This window comes from Salvelinus sp. IW2-2015, linkage group LG35, assembly GCF_002910315.2.
Source record: "Salvelinus sp. IW2-2015 linkage group LG35, ASM291031v2, whole genome shotgun sequence".
In the NCBI taxonomy this organism is placed as follows: domain Eukaryota; kingdom Metazoa; phylum Chordata; class Actinopteri; order Salmoniformes; family Salmonidae; genus Salvelinus; species Salvelinus sp. IW2-2015.
The window spans coordinates 7,554,238-7,573,704 of record NC_036874.1 but is presented as its reverse complement, the minus strand read 5'-3'; the positions used below and the strand labels follow the sequence as shown (position 1 = coordinate 7,573,704).

At 42.9% G+C, this 19,467-nt stretch overlaps 1 protein-coding gene across 5 annotated transcripts in view; it reads left to right on the top strand.

Moving 5' to 3' along the window:
• LOC111958827 (semaphorin-6D-like) overlaps window positions 1-19,467 on the top strand; it is a 145,503-nt gene that overhangs the window by 13,645 nt on the left and 112,391 nt on the right. For 4 of the 5 annotated variants that reach the window (XM_023980110.2, XM_070437253.1, XM_070437251.1 and 1 more), the window contains exon 2: window positions 9,664-9,769. The exons of the other annotated variant lie outside the window; for it this stretch is intronic. The gene's annotated coding sequence lies outside the window, so the exon portion shown is untranslated. The remainder of the gene's footprint in view (window positions 1-9,663; window positions 9,770-19,467) is intronic. 5 annotated transcript variants of the gene reach the window in all.

Genomic DNA, 19,467 nt, shown 5'->3' with positions numbered 1-19,467 from the left:
AGTGATGTCTGTTTCGCAGTCTGATGGCCTTGAGGTAGAAGCTGTTTTTTAGTCTCTCGGTCCCAGCTTTGATGCACCTGTACTGACCTCACCTTCTGGATGGTAGCGGTGTGAACAGGCAGTGGCTCGAGTGGTTGATGTCCTTGATCTTTTTGGCCTTCCTGTGAAATCGGGTGCTGTAGGTGTCATGGAGGGCAGATAGTTTGCCCCCGGTGATGCGTTGTGCAGACCTGGGTGACAAGCCAACTTTCTTCAGTCTCCTGAGGTTGAAGAGGCGCTGTTGCGCTGCCTTCACCACACTGTCTGTGTGGGTGGACCATTTCAGTTTGTCTGTGATGTGTATGGCGAAGAACTTCAAACTTTCCACTTTCTCCACTGCTGTCCCTTCGATGTGGATAGGGGGGTGCTACCTCTGCTGTTTCCTGAAGTACACGATCATCTCCTTTGTTTTGTTGACGTTGAGTGAGAGGTTGTTTTCCTGACACCACACTCCGAGTGCCCTTACCTCCTCCCTCCCTGTCTCGTTGTTGTTTGTAATCAAGCCTACTACTGTTGTCGTCTGCTAACTTGATGATTGAGTTGGAGGTGTGCATGGCCATGCAGTCATGGGTGAACAGGAAGTACAGGAGGGGGCTGAGCGCACACCCTTGTGGGGCCCCAGTGTTGAGGGTCAGTGAAGTGAAGGTGTTGTTTCCTACCTTCACCACCTGGGGGCATGGTTGAGACCCAGGGCCTCCAGCTTGATGATGAGCTTGGAGGGTACTATGGTGTTGAATGCTGAGCTGTAGTCAATGAACAGTATTCTTCCATAGGTATTCCTTTTGTCCAGATGGGATAGGTCTCATCTAACCAGCAAGCCCCCCCCCACCACCACCACAATGAACTACACATCTCCCATAGTTTGTCCCATTTCGTCTTTCCCTTTTCTCAGTCGGAACACTTCTGAGGTGCTAATGGAGTCGTAATGGAGAGAGACAGACTGAGCTCTGAGGAACACGTATGGGACAATCAGGTCAGTGATTGCATTGAGGTGACCATTCACACACAAGACCTTTTTAATTATGTTCCTTTAATTAACCAGTGAGCATTATGTCTATGTCCATTTGTCTACACACTCGCCTTGGCAGACTAGGCTGAATACGCAGGCATTGTGTTCACTGGGCTCCGAGGTCCCTACCTCCTACTATATTTTCCATTCAGTCAAATCAATGTTTTCTCTCTTTTAGATTAGCATGATAATACCCCACGGGGGGAGGATGGTGAGGTGTCAGCACAGGGTTGCTAATCACATTAACCGTGTGCACCGCCTGGTATTATTATACTAAATGCACCATCGGTTAAACTAACAGTCTGAATTCCGGCATTATTCTCCAATATCAATGGGGTAAGAAAGGGGGAAGGAGCACAATGGCAAATTGTGGGCTATGTCTTGCTCCCTGGTGTCCACACTATTGTTCCATGGATCTTTCCCCAGTGTAATTATGCTATGCTAATACCCTCCCCTTGGTCCCCAGTTATACCTGCATCAGGGTTGTTCAGCCTTGCAGATTAAACTATGCTATGTCACGTTGTTGTAGATGGAGTGAAACTAGACAAAAAAAAACTGTCCTCCAGTGCCTCCTCTGAAACATGAGCATATCCTGGGCTGTTTCTCAGACACTCTCTGTGGTGGTGGGGGTTTGACAGGAAAATCATTGGCTGAGCTTGTTGCCATGGTTTCAGCGTCAGGGTCAGGTGTGTGTCAGACCACCTTGAACTCCTCCGCTGGATTGATTGTGTTGGCCTTGACAGGGTTAGACCGCTGCTCCTCCCCTTGACACGAGGACTTTGTTAAAGCCTGACACAGGCAGCACAGACAAACCCCCGTCATGGTCTGAGGAGAGCCGGGTGAGGTCAGGGGTCAGGGGTTAAGGTGGAGTTGTGGCTTGATCTGAATACTGATTGATTTTCTTTGGTTATCTGGGGAAAGGGGCCATGTTAGGAGGGAGGTCAAGTCATTTACCCTTATCCACTGTTAAGACAGAGTATGGGAATGTGGTGAAGGAATGGCGAGAGATGAGTAGTCACAACATGCCTCGCCCTTTTGCTGGACTGTGTGTGTGCTCCTTGTGATTTCACTCTCACTGACCCACAATACTACACTGACCCACAATAATTTACAGCTGAGAGGAGGAAGGACAGTTACAGGGTACTCTGTGTGCCCGATGAACATGTTCTTGGTATTCTGTAGATATGCTCATTTCTGTGGTTAGTTCTTTTAACATTTTATGTAGAGCTGAAAAACTCCCTTGCTTGTCTTGCATTTTCTCCTAGTAAAGTTGTTTTGACAATGAGATGACATGCACAAGATAGCTCTTGAGTTTAGCTTGAACTCAACTGATGATATTTTGATGTTCTTTGAGTGGCTATATGTGGCTCACATATGGATGGTTCTTCATGCATTTCTAGAAAAAGGGCTCAATTATGTGCACCAAGTTAGTCCCTTTCAAAAGTCTACATTTTAATTGACAATTTAGATGTCTCTCCTCTTCTCAAGTAATCGGAGATATCATCAAAATTGTGAAAATAGAAATTCTGGCACTCTCGCCTTAAGTAGTTTGAGGTAGTCCATGAGGTAGTTTGAACAGCAAACCGTTGCTAATATTGACTGTAACAGAAATTAGGGGAGCTTGAAACATATATGCTTGAACAACGACCATTTTGGAACCCCTGTATTAAACCTTCAAGGGGAGGGGTTGGACAATGGCACCACCCGCAGTGACATGGTGGTCCACAGCTGTAGATGATCCCAATATCTTAATGTCGAGCCCTGGTCCTGATCCTGCACCCTGGTCCTGATCCTGCACCCTGGTCCTGATCCTGCACCCTGGTCCTGATCCTGCACCCTGGTCCTGATCCTGCACCCTGGTCCTGATCCTGCACCCTGGTCCTGATCCTGGATAATGAGCAGCTAAGTCTTCCCGCTTTAGTCTCTGTGATTAATCAAACTACTGCCAGGTCAGTGGAGGGGACACAGGGTTTGGAAGAAATCTGTCCTCTCCTAACCTCTATCCCTTTCCTTCATCTCTTCCTCCGCTTGGCGAGATCTGTGGTTGTTGTCATTTGTGCTATTTTGCTGGTTAATGGAGGTTTTCTGGTTTCTTTGGAGATGTGGTATCTCTTTCACTGTTGAAGATCCATATTCAGAATCGATGCAGAATCGCACATGCTCATGTCAACACACGTTAACATGTCGGTGTGTGAGCTGCTTGTTTGTCCTTCCAACCATATATGGAAGCGTCTGAAAAGAGTGGAATGAAGTTGCAAATAAAACAAACATCCTGTAAAATGTTTCAGCTGCCAGAGTTGTACATGATTACGTACCAAGTTGTGATTACGAGCAGTGGATTTTGTAACGGTGTTTACATGTTATCACAGAGTTGAGAGGAAGCCCAGGCTGGACAGTTTTGTTGCCTTAGCTCTGGTGGTGGACTCGTTCATCTCTACTAATGTTACCCAATCAGAAAATATTATGCTGGCACCATTATCTCAAAGCCCTCTCAGATCTTTTTTTCCCCTACCAATTTACATTTCCGTTTTTCATTTTTTAGGTGTTTAGCTTATGCTACTGTTATGCTGGCTTGCGTATCATACTTTTAGATTGAGGCAAGTTTTAAGGAAAATAAGATTGAGCTCCACATACGATATGGTAAGAGCCTTGAATGTTTACTGAACCCGACAGAAGCTTGCTTTTTCCCTTACTCCTGGAAAATATATTTAGAAATTGCATTGACGAGTTGATCGCAGTGCACCAATCAGATAGTATGAGCATGATCCTAACAGGTGGCTTATTGATCTGTGGTGTTGATTAAACTGTGCGAACTTCCCCTCCTTTCCGAAGGAAAATAAAACACATAGCCCTACCCTCTAAAATACATCTACTGGGCATTTGGGAGCAATTTGAAGTCTGGGACCTTTTAGTGCCTTGGAGTTAATCATGTTTTGCTGTTGAACTTGAAATGGAATTTGGTTTTCACTGCACACAAGCGCTGAATATGTTATTATTTTGTTTTGTTCTTTCTCAGGCTGTGCTTTGAAATCTGAACTGATCCATTACAGCTCTTACAGATGGCAAGTACCAGCATTCATCGATCAACATTTTGCTACAGACCAAAAAAGAGCAAAACAATAGAATATTGGCCAGAAGCCCATGCATATCACGCAACCCACAAATAGGCTGTTATTGATACACTACAGTTTAGATTTTTTCTCTTGGTGCTCTTGGCCTTTTCCCCTCATACTGGGGGCATAGATAAAATAGAAAAAGTACAAATAAACAGAGCTATTATAGAATTTGAGACAATAGAGGAACCAGCATGTGGCTGCCAGCTGGTCTGTTTTTTTATTTTTGTCCAGTGGCCTCTTTTTTTAACATGTCTTTACAGGTTGAACTACCTGCTGTGTTTTTGGGGAACTAGGTCACATACACGACCTTGACCATTTGTCTAGGATAGATAAGGTCCTAGTTTTGGATTTAGGTCAATGCTCTAATCATGGCCCCAAAAATGTTCAATCGCAGATGATTTTGACCGACCAAGTTCAGTCTGACTATAAATAGCCACTGCAATGGGAGGGAAAATGCACTTTCTTGAGGCTCTGCTGAATCGACTGGCAGAAGGAATTTTCCAGAACAATGACCAGGTTAATGTGTTTACAAAATGTTAATTGTGATTGATGGCCCTCATGTTAAMCAAGGRCTTGTCCRGATTTGGGATTTCWGTAGWGTACYTTTTTGTGGCCAAGGACTTGGATAACCCTCATAATGTGCTATAATTCACAACATGAACCGTGRACTGCAAGAGCATYGAKATGCRCRGMCATCATTTAAAAYATTMGACCTAAATCTAGGTGTCAGCCTATCCAGAGGAACAACATCACTTACTAAACCAACAGGTTGCTTTTTTTCATTGTTTGAAAGATKTCTTTGCCATATTGTCAGAGTGGAGAATTCAAAGAYAGAAATCKAAAGCTTTCTCWAACCYCTCTGTGCTGAAAGGGGAACTGGCAAAGTGAAGRCTAATTCTCTTTAAYCAGATTGCCAGAACAGATTGTGTTCTGAGATGCCCTGTGATTTGGCCATCTCCAACTCTCTCTAGGATTTGTCAACAGATTTTATTCATAATCTGCCCATTATCAATGTAAACTAAGTGCAATTTTGTTAACTTCCCTTTCTCTGAATAGAGAAGAATCTGTAAAGAAACTTGTCCTCTTCTGCTTTGTTAGTCAATGGAATTTCTCTTCTGACATCTTAAGCACAGGACATTTAAATGTCCATTTTTTTTTTTGCTGCTCGGGTCTTTCCTTTACTTCAATAATCATTGTTTGCCTTCCACTATAAACCTGGCTATATTATTGAGAGGGGTATCGAACATACGAATCCTGCCCACGGGTGGTTTGAGTAAAAAAAAAAATATATATAATAATTTGAACGGTAGTATATATATTTTGGGGTCACTTATAAATGTCATTGTTTTTTAAATAAAAGCAAAGAAAATGTCCATTAAAAGAACATAAAATTGATCAGAAATACAGAGTAGACATTGTTAATGTTGTAAATGACTGGAAACGGCAGATTTCTTTATGGAATATCTACAGTCGTCGCCAAAAGTTTTGAGAATGACACAAATATTAATTTCCACAAAGTTTGCTGCTTCAGTGTCTTTTAGATATTTTTGTCAGATGTTACTATGGAATACTGAAGTATAATTACAAGCATTTCATAAGTGTCAAAGGCTTTTATTGACAATTACATGAAGTTGATGCAGAGTCAATATTTGCAGTGTTGACCCTTCTTTTTCAAGACCTCTGCAATCCGCCCTGGCATGCTGTCAATGAACTTCTGGGCCACATCCTGACTGATGGCAGCCCATTCTTGCAAAATCAATGCTTGGAGTTTGTCAGAATTTGTGGGTTTTTGTTTGTCCACCTGCCTCCTTGAGGATTGACCACAAGTTCTCAATGGGATTAAGGTCTGGGGAGTTTCCTGGCCATGGACCCAAAATATCGATGTTTTGTTCCCCGAGCCACTTAGTAATCACTTTTGCCTTATGGCAAGGTGCTCCATCATGCTGGAAAAGGCATTGTTCGTCACCAAACTGATCCTGGATGGTTGGGAGAAGTTGCTCTCGGAGGATGTGTTGGTACCATTCTTTATTCATGGCTGTGTGCTTAGGCAAAATTGTGAGTGAGCCCATTCCCTTGGCAGAAGCAACCCCACACATGAATGGTCTCAGGATGCTTTACTGTTGGCATGACACAGGACTGATGGTAGCGCTCACCTTGTCTTCTCCGGACAAGCTTTTTTTCCGGATGCCTCAAACAATCGGAACGGGGATTCATCAGAGAAAATGACTTTACCCGAGTCCTCAGCAGTCCAATCCCTGTACCTTTTGCAGAATATCAGTCTGTTCCTGATGTTTTTCCTGGAGAGAAGTGGCTTCTTTGCTGCCCTTCTTGACACCAGGCCATCCTCCAAAAGTCTTCGCCTCACTGTGCGTGCAAATGCACTCACACCTGCCTGCTGCCATTCCTGAGCAAGCTCTGTACTGGTGGTGCCCCGATCCCGCAGCTGAATCAACTTTGGGAGACGGTCCTGGCGCTTGCTGGACTTTCTTGGGCGCCCTGAAGCCTTCTTCACAACAATTGAACCGCTCTCCTTGAAGTTCTTGATGATCTGATAAATGTTTGATTTAGGTGCAATCTTACTGGCAGGAATATCCTTGCCTGTGAAGCCCGTTTTGTGCAAAGCAATGATGACGGCACGTGTTTCCTTGCAGGTAACCATGGTTGACAGAGGAAAAACAATGATTCCAAGCACCACCCTCCTTTTGAAACTTCCTGTCTGTTATTCAAACTCAATCAGCATGACAGAGTGATCTCCAGCCTTGTCCTCGTCAACACTCACACCTGTGTTAACAAGAGAATCACTGACATGTCAGCTGGTCCTTTTGTGGCAGGGCTGAAATGCAGTGGAAATGTTTTTTGGGGATTCAGTTCATTTGCATGGCAAAGAGGGACTTTGCAATTAATCTGATCACTCTTCATAACATTCTGGAGTATATGCAAATTGCAATCATACAAACTGAGGCAGCAGACTTTGTGAAAATGAATATATGTGTCATTCTCAACTTTTGGCCACGACTGTACATAGATGTCCAGAGGCCCATTATCAGCAACCATCACTCCTGTGTTCCAATGGCACGTTGTGTTAGCTAATCCAAGTTCATCATTTAAAAAGGATAATTGATCATTAGAAAACCCTTTTGAAATTGTTAGCACAGCTGAAAACTGTTGTTCTGATTTAAAGAAGCAATAAAACTAGCTTCTTTAGACTAGTTGAGAATCTGGAGCATCAGCATTTGTGGGTTCGATTACAGGCTCAAAATGGCCAGAAACAAATAACTTTCTTTTGAAACTCATCAGTCTTTTCTTGTTCTGAGAAATGAAGGTTATTCCATGCGAGAAATTGCCAAGAAACTGAAGATCTCGTACAACGCTGTGTACTACTCCCTTCACAGAACAGTGCAAACTGGCTCTAACCAAGTAGAAAGAGGAGTGGGAGGCCCTGGTGCACAACTGAGCAAGAGGACAAGTACATTAGAGTGTCTAGTTTGAGAAAGACGCCTCAAGTTCTCAACTGGCACCTTCATTAAATAGTATCCGCAAAACACCAGTCTCAACGTCAACAGTGAAGAGGCGACTCCGGGATGCTGGCTTTCTAGGCAGTGTTGCAAAGAAAAAGCCATGTCTCAGACTGGCCAATAACAAGAAAATATTAAGATGGACAAAAGAACACAGACAATGGACAGAGGAAAATTGGGGGGAAAATGTTATGGACAGACGAATCTAAGTTTGAGGTGTTCGGATCACAAAGAAGAACATTCGTGAGACTCCGAAAAAATCAAAATATGCCGGAGGAGTGCTTGACGCCATCTGTCAAGGATGGTGGAAGCAATGTGATGGTCTGGGGGTGCTTTGGTGCTGGTAAAGTGGGAGATTTGTATAGGGTAAAAGGGATCTTAAAGGAGGAAGGCTATCACTCCATTTTGCAACGCCATGCCATACCATGTGGACGGCGCTTAATTGGAGCCAATTTCCTCCTACAACAGGACAATGACCCAAACTGTAATAACTATTTAGGGAAGAAGCAGTCAGCTGGTATTCTATCTATACTGGAGTGGCCAGCACAGTCACCGGATCTCCAACCTATTGAGCTGTTGTGGGAGCAGCTTGAGCGTATGGTACGTAAGAAGCGCCCATCAAGTCAATCCAATTTGTGGGAGGTGCTTCAGGAAGCATGGGGTGAAATCTCTTCAGATTACCTCAACAAATTGACAACTAGAATGCCAAAGGTCTGCAAGGCTGTAATTGCTGCAAATGGAGGATTCTTTAACGAAAGCAAAGTTTGAAGGACACAATTATTATTTCAACTAAAAATCATTATTTATAACCTTGTCAACGTCTTGTCTATATTTCCTATTCATTTTGCAACTCATTTCATGTATGTTTTCATGGAAAATAAGGACATTTCTAAGTGACCCCAAACTTTTGAACGGGTGTGTGTGTGTTAGCTCAACCGTCCCATGGGGGACCCACCGATCCTGGGACGGTTGAGTTAATGTAGGCTAATGCGATTAGCATGAGGTTGTAAGTAACAAGAACATTTCCCAGGACATAGACATATCTGATATTGTCAGAATGCTTAAATTCTTGTTAATCTAACTGCACTGTCCAATTTGCAGTAGCTATTACAGTGAAATAATACCATGCTATTGTTTGAGGAGAGTGCACAGTTATGAACTTAAAGTTAATAAACCAACTTTGGCACATTTGGGCAGTCTTGATACAATTTTTTTTAACAGAAATGCAATGGTTCTTTGGCTCAGTCTACACAAACCTAAATTGCGTCTGGGATGGAATAATACATTATGGCCCTTCTCTTGCATTTCAAAGATGATGGTACAAAATAATACAAAAAAACGCACGTTTTTTTTCTTTGTATTATCTTTAACCAGATCTAATGTGTTATATTCTCCTACATTCATTTCACATTTCCACAAACTTCAAAGTGTTTCCTTTCAAATGGTATCAAGAATATGCATATCCTTGCTTCAAATCCTGAGCTACAGGCAGTTAGATTTGGGTATGTCATTTTAGGTGAAAATTGGGGGAAAAGGGGTGGATCCTTAAAAGGGTAGATGTATAAATGTATACTTTTTTTAAATGACTTAAACCAACTGTGTAGAAATGATAATAGCCCTTCATTCATACAGTTTCTTGACTGTCCAGTTCTAATATTATTGACCTGCTGCATCTTGTTTTTAAGAAGTAGTCCACTTGTTAATATAATTGTGTCGGTGTTCTAAAGGAACTTTGGGAACCCTGCTTCACAATATATTAATTCATCCATGACAGCGGCAGAGGGATTTGATTGATGTGACATGCAGGACCTCCGAGGTGTGAAGATCTTAATTTACGCTAAAAGCCCTATTTTTGATTAAAATTACCAAATGGAGCAGATGGTCTAGCCAAGAAATAGAACATTACATATGGTGAATGTCTGACTGTAAGTCAATCTTGAAATTGCCCCTGTTTTAAATAATTATTATTTTTGTTTTTGTTTAGATTGTGGATGTCTTCACTCGGGGTGGCGATCCTAACCAGCTAGTGCCAATCATCTATCCGTGTCAGCTGGCTGAATCTCTGCAGTCAAATTTGTCGACAGTTTAAGGTAAGACTGCCGTGAATTTTAATTGCAGTGAGATGAATGTTGATTTGGAGTTATAGCTCTGGCTATGAACGTTCTTCTTACTGTTTGATCTTGAATAATTCTGGATAAGAGTGGTTTGATGGGATGGGTGAAAGGTCTGCTGGCTGGAGGCACCCAGTGACAGATTGATAAATGGAAGCAGTGTGAAAGGTTATTAAGCCACTTTTTAAATTCCTGTAATTACCTATATTATTCATTAGATTTTATACAATATTTTAATCAATCTGCAGAGCTGAGTAATTTTCATGGGCAAATGTAGGGGGTAACTCCTCTTCATAACTTTGAAATATCCTTGCTTTTTGTAGAAGTAGATTAGACATATATTATCATGTTATGCGTTTATTAGCGTGACAATAGCAGATTGAGGAATAGGCCGTGATGGAAAGTGGCTTAAATTGCGTTATGGCCAACCCGCCAGTCATGCGGGTATTGAAAAAACAACTGCATAGATTCCCCTAGCGACTGTAGCCTAGATGAAGAGGCATCCTGTCTAGTCTGACAGTCCCTGGCGACCATGACCATGGACAGTAGAGGACAGGGCCAAGGTGTGCTGGTGACAGGCCATCTCACGGGATGGGTCTAAACAGATGGTTGGCCAGATGCAATCTAGCTGTGACCTTGGACCAATCTGAGGGTAGAACCAGTGCAAATTGCAAATGTCTAAAAAAACATGTCCATAATATCAGTCTAAGACCCATTTTACAGTACTTTGTTATTGTTTGGTGATGGTTAGTGAGTGATTTACATTTATTTTACATTTTGAGGACATACAGGTATAATTATAGCAATTTCTGCACATATGCAGTCTTTGGGGAGTGTGTCCTTCTATTGCTTAAACAGCAGCTTCTCTCTTCTCAATAATTCCCATCTCACCTGCCACTTGACCATCCAGGGCTCTGAGGAGATGCCCCAACCCTGGCCCAATTCAAACAGCCAGATCCAGAAATCGAGTGAGAGGAACCTGGGGAATGACTGCCACATCAGCCCAACACTCGCCAGCCCTGTAGAGTGATTTAAGAGCAGTGAAGGGAGGGGCAGGACAAGAGCTGTATGTGGGATTGGGGACTGGGGGTGAGGTTAGAGGTGTCAGGCGTATAATTGGGGTGAGGAGATCTCGGGGTAGATAGAGAGAAGCTTTATTAAGTCAGTTGAACTCGGATGTGGCCCGTCCACCTTGCTTTCCCACACACCCACACATACAGGCCAATCTTCCATTTCCACAAGAGAGACTGTTCAACAAAGACATAGAGGGCAAACTCCTCAGGCTCCTTTCAATCAGATAAAAGACAAAGACCTCATTAATCTACAAATGCTAGTGGGAAAGCTATCTATGGTCATGTGTCCCAAATGGTTGACACAGTTCCAGTTGAAAACATATGCTTCTGTCAGATAGTTATGTTTTAAGGACTGATTTAGTTAATATGCAAGTGTGTTCAGTAGTTTCAGGGCTTTTTTATTTGTTTCAAAGCCAGATTGACGCGACACTTTTTCAGTGACGTCGTCAGTTGGAGAAATGTGTTTTTATTTTCTTCAAACAGTAAATGCTAAATTGTTAATGCTCGATCATTGAAGTCTCTCCTTCGCTCAGGCTCTTATTCTGCTATGCCCTGTAGAGGCTTGTTTTTCAAAGCCACTGTGAAGGAGAGGGACATTGACAGCCTGGACACAGCTCTCTTTTCCTGAGAAAATAGTTTTAGACTCTGAGCAGCAAAACAAGAGAAAGTTGATGCGGAGAGGTCACAGGCAGAATTAGCTGCCTCCCTCAGTTCCTCCCAATACAAATTGGTTTCCGAGGAACTCAAGAAAGAGGCTGGCTCCTTGTTCTCTGCTTCCTTAGTAGCTTGTTAATCCCCAGCTCTGTCCGGAGGGGAAATGCTTGCGCACACACTACCCCCCAAAAACGACCCCCTGTCCTCCTACCCAATCCTACAGGGACTTGCTAATCCTGTGCCTGGTCATGGTGGGGAGATTGCTGGCTTTTCAAAGCCCGTCTCTGGCCAGACTTCAAAGTCACAGCGATACAAGACTTGAGAAAGTGGGCTTGGTGAATGAGGTCCGCTGAGAGCAAACCTGCTCTGAGGGTCACCTCAAATGTTACCTATGCACTTTCCCCAAGGCAACACTGAGAAGTTCAGTCTCGAGGGGATGGCTTTCTTGATTGGGGTACTGGATGGGGGATAGCTGGTGTGTGGAGGCCCTCTCTGGCCATAACTTGTGAAACCTGACAGAAGGATGGCAGGGCTGTGAAGCTATTTTTCCCAATTTGAAGAGCTGCTGCCAAATTGAAAGGTACCATTTCAAGTGAAATACAGGGAAAAAATAAATACATGGGAAACCCTTCTCTCCCTTCATTTTAAGTCTTTTTCATTCTTGAACTGACAAACTCCTAATTCTGAATATGGGCATTTTGATTGATCCTTATCATTTATAGTGATGATGATGATACATTTGCTTTGTGCCAATCTTGTCAGATTATGTTCATTGAGCTGTCATAACAAGTCTCTATGTATAGGATGTATCGTGGGTCAGGATTTTGGCTCTGGATGTATTAATTGTGACACATCTCACTGTTTATAATTTTACAGCTCCTTTGCCAAGAATCACTCCAATTACTACCATGTACATTATTTTTGGGTCCTCATACTCAGTTAGATTCTCAGATAAGAATTTTCTTGATTGGAGCAGCAAGGATTCATGTCAGCTTAGTAGGATTTTCAGGGTCATTGCACTTACTATTTTTTTGTGATCAACAGTAGTTTACTGTCTTAACAAGCCTGTGATAATAATTTTGTTAGTATGCATTTTCTCTGAGTTTTCTGTTCAGCATCTGTCGCCCTTTCTTAGAAATTATTTAACACAATACCATGCTTGTTATTTCAATTGGCATTACTAATCTTGTGGGCTTCAAATTCAAAGCATTTAAGTACAAATGTTTGTGCCCATGTGCTTGTTAGTCCTACCAAGTGGAAATCCAGTTTTCGAAAATATTTGTCCTCGTTTTGTCATCCTCTTGAGTTATTTGTCTCGTTACTTAAATGTAATCAGAAGTCTTTGTCGCTTGGACGGTTGAGAGGGCTTGCTCAATTTAGACCCTTGATTAGAATAAAGGAATGATTACAGTGAAGGACTCCTTACTCCTGATAACTTGCCTGCTCGCTTGTTTAACGAATGCAGCGTGCCCGTGCAACCTGGCAATTAGCTTAAGTGAACTCCCCCGGCTCCAGATGATGCTTTTTGCCTTCCCGAACAGGAAAGTGCTGGGATGGCAAGTGGGATTCAGCCCCAATGCTCAGAGAGCTTTGCCCTGGGCTAACCCAGTGTAAGAGGTTAGCAAGGTTTAGTAGAATAATGAGGAGGTTCTGTTAACTACGGATACATTAGTAGATGTGATTTTTACAATTCATTGAGCTTATTCAATTAGCAAACCCTAGCCTATTATTTAGTGCAGATCTTTCTCTACAGATTGATTTACATACCTTTTCCCTCCTTTGTTAGGTGATAAAAATACTTTATTTCTAAAGTGGTTCGTCCTTTAAAAGTTGCAGCGTACTGCAGCACAGCTTGCATGGTGCCGCATATTCTATGGCATGTTATTTAAGTGTCAGCCATTGTAAACATTAAAGCTAGTTAGTGCTAGTTTGACCACCAGAGGGCATCTTTGAGAATAATTTGATAGCCTTCAATAGTGGCTGTACTAGATCATTTAAAACCTTTTTTTGTAAGAACATAGTATATGGGACTGATTTTAAGAAATGTTGCTTAATTCATTTGATTAATATTATGGTGTTTCTATTCCAAGAACAACCCTCTGGGTTTCCGTTAGGATGTAACGGAAAATATGGCGCTGTACAATGTGACGGTCGGGAGTAGGCTACAGTACTGGGCTATTTAGCTAAAGAATCCCTGTGTCGTGCGGGAGACCGGGGTTCACTTCCCTGATGGGGAGGAAGGTGTAGGCTGTCCTTGTAAATTAATAATTTCTTCTTAACTGACTTGCCTAGTTAAATAAAGGTTACACTAAGGGTGTAGGAATGTTATGCTCTAATTGTATAATTGTAGTCTAAACAATACCCAAATGGAGATTCAGTGAAAATTAACATCTCATTAATTTATCAAGACCAGTTCCCATGCTTCTCTCAGAGCAGAGCGAAACGGTGCTAAAATAGTTGTAGGTTATGGCTTCAAATCCTATTGCTTCTAACTTCAATATGCTCTTTAAATAAATAAGACCTACACCACTTTGAACAGCACATTACTCAACACTAGTGAGACTCATGTCGCCTACGGTAGGCCTACAGTATATCGAAAAATACTGTATCATGCTGTACCAGGCGGTGATACAGCCCYACAGGATGCTCTCGATTGTGCATCTGTAGAAGTTTGTGAGTGCTTTTGGTGACAAGCCAAATTTCTTCAGCCTCCTGAGGTTGAAGAGACGCTGCTGCGCCTTCTTCACAACGCTATCTGTGTGGGTGGACCAATTCAGTTTGTCCGTGATGTGTACGCCGAGGAACTTAACTTACTGCCCTCTCCACTACTGTCCCGTCGATGTGGATAGGGGGGTGCTCCCTCTGCTGTTTCCTGAAGTCCACAATCATCTCCTTTGTTTTGTTGACGTTGAGTGTGAGGTTATTTTCCTGACACCACACTCCGAGGGCCTTCACCTCCTCCCTGTAGGCCGTCTCGTCGTTGTTGGTAATCAAGCCTACTACTGTAGTGTTGTCCGCAAACTTGATGATTTGAGTTGGAAGCGTGCATGGCCACGCAGTCATGGGTGAACAGGGAGTACAGGAGAGGGCTCAGAACGCACCCTTGTGGGGCCCCAGTGTTGAGGATCAGCGGGGTGGAGATGTTGTTACCTACCCTCACCACTGTGTTTTGCAGTGTATTCTGTCCAGCGTCCACAAAAACAGTGCCTACCCTTTGCAGGGAGCTGGAGAGAGCGTGTATTGATCTGGCCATGAGACGGATGGTTTATGTGAAAGATTGATACTGTAAGCAGCAATGGACTTGGAGCTGTCTGCCTAATGTGGAAGAACCAGTTTGATCAGCGATACTGACAGGGGAGCAGGGCTCGGAGATTTACAGTGGCAGGTTGTTTTCCACTGAGCTGGGTTGTTTTTCCTCCTCCTTTATTCCTTCTTTATCTGTCAAGGGACTTCTGGGTTATTACAATGTGAAGACTGTTGGTGTTTTCAGTAGATCACAAAACCCCCAATCAGAATTTCTCTTGGAAATTACATGGTGGAGCTGGATGGTTTTGTCCAGTGAAGCATTTGTTAGCGTTGAGGGGGATGTTTACTGGTAGTGGTATCATGCTGTGACTGCTGCAGCAGGCTACAAGTTCTATCTCATTGACTCTCCTATTTAATATAATTGATGTTTAGAAATTCCCTAGGTACGGCATTACAGGGATTGCTGTATTAATTGCCAACGTATGTCTTCTAAATAGGTAATTGCAAGCCATTTGCTGGAATATAAATGCACTCTGCTTGTGTTTAATGGAGTTTATTTATATGGAAGTACTACAGGCCCATTTCATTAATAAATACAGACAATAAAATAGTTGCTTTCCCTTACTTGATCTCTCGCCACATTTGTTCGACTCCTCCCATTCAGTTCCATAAGTACGTGACTGTGCATTTCAAGGACATTTCACATTTCCTATTTCCGTGTTTATAATGCATGTCATTATATTACCTTTTCTACCAAACCACAACCTTGCATTTTTGCAGCCAATTGAGTTTGTAGTGCAATCCGGAGGTTCCCATTCTTATCACAAACCTTCCCTCCCCCACTGCCGTTTGTCTGTCCCATGATGAATGACCTCTCTATGGATGCCGACACCGGTGGATTGGACATGGTCACTAAACCTCTTGGTCCGGAGTCCCCTCCCCATACTCAATATTATCGACTTGCTCATAGCCCTTGCTCCCTATGTGGGTGGGCGAAATTATCTTCCACCAGGGCCCCCGTCCCTTCCTGCATTCAATATCCAATTTCTTCCAGATCATGTACAGTGCCTATAGAGGTCTACACCCCCTTGAAGTTTTTCACCTTTTGTTCCATTACAAAGTGGGATTGAAATAGATTGAACTGTTCTTTTTTTTTGTCATTGATCTACACAATACTCCATAATGTCTAATTAATACAAATTCTATCACAAAAAAATTGTCGTTGCATAAGTATTGACCCCTTTTGTTTAGGTAAGCCTAAAATGAGTTGAAAAGTAAAATTTGGCTTAACAAATCACATAAGTTATATGATCTGTCCTCCATACATACAACATCTAAGGTCCCACAGTCAGGTAGTGAGTTTCAAGCACAGATTCAAGTACAAAGACGACAGAGCTTTCCGAAATCCTTATAGAGAAGGGCAGTGATTGTTACATGGGTAACTATAACAAATCAGACAGTGAATATATATTTAAGCATGGTGAAGTCAATAATTATGCTGTGGGTGATGTATTAAACCACCCAGACACGTCAAAAATCAAATCCAAATCAAATGTATTTATAAAGCCCTTCTTACATCAGCTGACATCTCAGTGCTGTACAGAAACCCAGCCTAAAACCCCAAACAGCAAGCAATGCAGGTGTAGAAGCACGGTGGCTAGGAAAAACTCCCTAGAAAGGCCAGAACCTAGGAAGGAACCTAGAGAGGAACCAGGCTATGAGGGGTGGCCAGTCCTCTTCTGGCTGTGCCAGGTGGAGATTATAACAGAACATGGCCAAGATGTTCAAATGTTCATAGATGACCAGCAGGGTCATATAATAATAATAACAGTGGTTGTCGAGGGTGCAACAGGTCAGCACCTCAGGAGTAAATATCAGTTGGCTTTTCATAGCCGATCATTCAGAGTATCTCTACCGCTCCTGCTGTCTCTAGAGAGTTGTAAACAGCAGGTCTGGGACAGGTAGCACGTCCGGTGAACAGGTCAGGGTTCCATAGCTGCAGGCAGAACAGTTGAAACTGGAGCAGCAGCAAGGCCAGGTGGACTGGGGACAGCAAGGAGTCATCAGGCCAGGTAGTCCTGAGGCATGGTCCTAATGCAGTTGTCCTTCTGAACTGAGCTGCATGACAAGAACGAAACTGCTTGGGGATGTCACCATGAAGCCATTGGGGATTTTAATGGCTGTGATTGGAGAACTGAGGATGGAGCAACAACATTGTAGTTACTCCCCATAACCTAAATGACAGAGTGAAAAGAAGAATAACAATATACAGAATGCAGAATATACAGAAGGAATGTACTTTTTGGCCTAAATGCAAAGCTTTATGTTTAGGGCAAATCCAACACATCACTGAGTAACTGCCTCCTTATTTTCAAGCATGGTGGTGGCTGCATCATGATCTGGATATGCTTGACATCGGCAAAGACTGGGGAGTTTTTCAGGATGAAAAGCAGGATGGAGCTAAGCACAGGCAAAATCCTAGAGTTAAACCTGCACCAGACACTGGGAGAGGAATTCACCTTTCAGCAGGACAGTAACCTAAAACACAAATCCAAATCTACCCTGGAGTTGCTTACAAAGAAGATAGTGAATGTTCCTGAGCTGCCAAGTTACAGTTTTGACTAAAATCTGACAAGACTTGAAAATTGCTGTCCAGCCATGATCCCCAACACCTTGACAGAGCTTGAAGACTTTTGAAAAGAATAATGGGCAAATATTGCACAATACAGGTGTGCAAAGCTGTTATGATACTTACCCAAGAAGACTCACAGCTGTAATTGCTGCAAAAGGTGTTTCTAACATGTATTGACTTGGGGGTGGATATTTATTTAATCAAGGTATATTAGTGTTTTCTTTTTCATTAATCTTTTTTTTTTAAATGTATAAAAAATGATCCACTTTGACATTAGAGTATTTTGTGTAGATCGTTGACAATTACATCAATTTTAATCCCACTTTGTAACACAAAACGTTAAGAAATTCAAGGAGGGTGTAGCTTTTCTACAGGCACTGTACACTGTGTACCTAACGCTGCTACCATGCTCCACCGGCACCCTCCTTCCATATCTGCCAGGTCAAGCCTGAGAGAGGGGTTAAGCGCCCTCCTTACAAGCACCTGTATGACACAGAGAGAGGAGGATGAGTGCAGACTGATGAGACGAGGACAAGGAGGGCAGATGAAGAGGTGGAGGGAAAAGGAGATTACTTAGGGCAGACCAGGGGGGTGAGGGAGGTGATAGATTCCATGTACATTGTGATGGGTATTAGGATGGAGCAACCTGCAACACCTTACACACACACACACACACACACACACACACACACACACACACACACACACACACACACACACACACACACACACAGCCTTGCTCTCTGTCAGCATATCTCTATCAATCTGTTCATCCTGTTGGTGGTTATTTTCAATCACCTGCTCCCGTGGCTATGCTAGCCCTCTCATCCACTCCATTATTTATTCCCATCTTCTCTTCCTTTCTTTTTCTCCTTCCTTATCTCCACTCTCTCCAGATTTTTCAATATGCCTGTGATTGGAGAGCACACCGCATCAGTGAACCAATCTCATCCCTATTCATAGTCTTCTGAACACATCTCTTTCCCCTGCCACCTTCCCTCTGCATCCCTCCAACAGTCTCTCCACTTTCCACTTCTTATGTCTTTGTTTAAGACATTTTGTTTGGCTTTATAGTCACTTTTACTTATTCGATTGACTTCCCTCGAGTAGCTCGTTGACATTGCATCACAAGCAAAAGGCTTTGTAAGCTATTTAGCACCAGCCACAGTGTACCGTTCACTCTCCATAATTACTGCTGAAACAAGCAGCTCGGAAGTTATGCTGCCTACTGACAATCTCCCAGCCTTTATCACCCACCGCTAAGGCTTTTTCTCACTGTGTGGCTGCCATGATTACCTTGCAGATCAGAGTATGTAAGTGAGGTACAGTATGTAAGCAGGGTTTTTCACACTTCTGAAGGAAATCACTTCCAAAATGGCACCATACCTAAGGTCCTCCAAATAAAAGGGTTTCAATTGCAGAAAGCTCAAAACTGTCAAGCCACCATCTGGGTTTCCATGGAGATTCTCCACTCTCTGTGCTCTAAGTAGAGAACTTCAATTCCATTACTCTCAGATTGCCCTGTCAAGCACACTTTTGCAGAGGTTTTGTTCGGTCTTTCACTCCTGGCCTCGTCCAGCGCATGGGGCTATAGAACATGGGATCAAGCTGTCAAGAATTGGCCATTGGGCAGAGCAGGTAAACGGGGGACACTTTCCCTAAGGTTAGGTGATTCCCTGTAATGATCGCCTGCCTTTTTGTCTGAGAAATGTCTCTTGTGCTTATTCCATAGAATGGGTATTGGCATTTATTTACTGTATGTGAGAAACGTCACATTCTTTCGTTGCAGCCGTACCCAGAACTGCATCCCAAGGGATTAAGGGAAAAAGCAGGCAAAGTTGTTTAGCTTAGACCAGCGAAAAAATTAACCACAGCCATTCCTCAGTCTATATGGCTTTGTGGCCACTGTCTGTGCTTCTGTGTGCCGTGAAATAGCTGTTCTAGATCGGTCGGTGAGCGTGTATGTGTGGGTGCCTGCATCCAGCTGTTGAATGGGTGGAACTCATTGAACAACTAAAAAGAAAAGAGGATGGAACTGCTGGTGGAGAACGCCCAACAACAGCATGTGGAAA